The sequence below is a fragment of the Crocodylus siamensis genome, chromosome 1 (genome assembly GCF_052110815.1).
Source record: "Crocodylus siamensis isolate JL-2025a chromosome 1, ASM5211081v1, whole genome shotgun sequence".
Lineage (NCBI taxonomy): Eukaryota > Metazoa > Chordata > Crocodylia > Crocodylidae > Crocodylus > Crocodylus siamensis.
Window position 1 is genome coordinate 133,133,539 of NC_143395.1, and position 2,506 is coordinate 133,136,044.

Sequence of the window (2,506 nt, forward strand, 5' to 3'; positions counted from 1 at the left end):
AGGCCATTTACAAGGATCTGGAGGAGAAAAGGATGATCACAAGCAGTCAGCATGGTTTTATGAAAAACAAGTCATGTCACACTTGATCTCCTTTGACTTGGGTAGATGAAGGGAAACCTTCAGATATAGTCCATCTAGACTTCAGCAAGGCTTTTGACATGGTCCTGCACAACTTTCTCATAAACAAATTCGAGAACTGTGGACTAGATAAAACTACTATAAGGTGGACAGATAACTGGCTTAACAGTTGCAAGCAAAGGGTAATTATTAACTGATCCGTGTCGGAATGGCAGGAGGTTTCAAGTGGAGTCCCACAGGAGTCTGTCCTAGGCCTCGTGCTAGTCAATGTTTATTAACAGTTTGGATGTTGGTGCAGAAAACTTCCTGAGCAAGCTTGTGGACAAGACTATGCTGACAAGGATTACAAACTCATTGGAGGATGCGAGTGAAATACAGAAGGATCTCAACAGATTAGAAAACTGGGCTAGAGCTGATAGGATGAAGTTCAGGGTGGACAAATTGAAGGTGCTACACTTCAGGAAGAATAATCAGAAGCAAAAATATAAAATAGGTGACACTTGGCTCAATATGAGTCTGCAGTGTGATGCAGCCACACAAAAGGCAAATGCAGTGTTGAGATGCATCTATAGAAGCAATTGGTGCAGGACATGACAGGTGATGGTGCCTTTCAACTCAGCATTGGCTAGGCCAGCATTTTTCAGTGGGTTGCAACCCAAAAGTGGGTTGCAAGAATATACAAAAGGGTTGTGAACAAACTTTTAGAAGGGGATCAACAAACTTAAAAAAAATGGATTATCCTTTTAAGGAAGAAAACTGTGGGAAATGGTGGCTTTTCCCTTGCAGGGTGGTAGTGTTTCAGTGTGCGAGGGGCTGTTTGGGCCTTCCCTGCCCCTCACACTGAGGGCCTGGGGGCAGCAGGTCAGGAATGAGGGGCTGGCCATTGATATTTACAAATAGGTCCTGGTACAAAGAAGGTTGAGAACCACTGGTTTAGGTCTCATCTGAGTGCTGTGTGCAATTTTGGAGGGTCCAGTGGTGGGCGAAAAAGATGATAAAGGGCTTGAAAGACGTATCAGTCTTCAATTACTTGAAGAGCAGCCATAAAAAAGAGAGAAAGCACCTTTTCTCTCTTGCTGCAGAGAGGGCATGGACCGAGGACTTGAAGTTGCAGCAAAGGATGTTTAGGTTAGATATCTGGAAAAACTTCTTGACGGTTAGAACAGCAAAGCAGTGGAATAGACTGCCTAGAGAAGTTGTGGACTGTGTCACTGGAGGTGTTCAAGAAGTTAGACAGTCACTGGCTGGGGATGATCTAGACCTATGTTCTACTATGGGCATTTCCCATGCTTCTGGGCTTTGCTGGTTGCCCCTGCCGTTTCTGCTATATGTGTCGGGGTGTTTTGAAGCCTTTTGCAGGGGCATTGGCTGTTGGCTACAGCCAAGGCTGGGGATCAGTTCACCCAGAGGATTCTGATGCTGAATAGGTAGATGGTGAATAGGACTGGAAAGAGAATTATGGGAACGTCTCCTAGCTAAAAGGGAGGCTCACACCCAATGAAAGGAAGGGGCCATCACCAGGGAGGATTATACTGTGGTTGCTTGGGGATGCAGAAGGGCAGTCAGGAAGGCCAAGGCGGAGAAGGAACTGGGACTAGCTACCCAGATCAAAGACAACAAGAAGTCTTTTTTTAAATACATAGGGGGCAAAAAGAAGATACTAGGTAAGGTGCAGCCCCTCCAAGACACGCTAGGGAATTTGGTTGTCACACCAGATGACAAAGCTAACCTATTTAACAACTTCTTTGCCTCCATTTTCTTGAGCAGAGATCAGATCGCCCCTCCCCACCCCCGGGACCACCTCAAGGCCCAGGGGAGGCACACCTAGGCTAAGGGTCAGTGAGGATCTAGTCGGGGAACTTCTGGAAGGACTGGATGTATTCAAATCAGCTGGTCCAGACGATCTCCACCCCAGAGTGCTGAGGGAATTAGCTGAGGTCATTGTGGGACCCCTGGCACGGCTTTACGCACTCGTGGTGCTCTGGTGTGGTGCCAGAGGCCTGGAAGAGGGCCATTGTGGTTCCCATCTTCAAAAAAGGGAGGAAGGAGGACCCAGGAAACTATAGGCCAGTTAATCTTACCTCAATCCTGGGTAAGCTTTTTGAGAGAACTATCCTGGCACATATCCACAAGGGGCCAGCAGGGGAGGTTATGCTTAGAGGCAACCAACACAGGTTCATTAGAGGCAGGTCCTGTCAGACCAACCTGGTGGCCTTCTATGACCAGGTCACAAAATTCTTAGATGCAGGGGTAGCAGTGGACATAGTCTTTCTGGACTTTAGGAAGGCCTTTGACACTGTCTCAGCCCATTCTCATTAAGAAACTGGGGGACTGTGCTGTCAACACCTACACAGTCAAATGGGTCACCAACTGGCTGGCGGGCCGCACCCAGAGAGTGGTGGTGGATAGGTCATTCTCAACCTGGAGG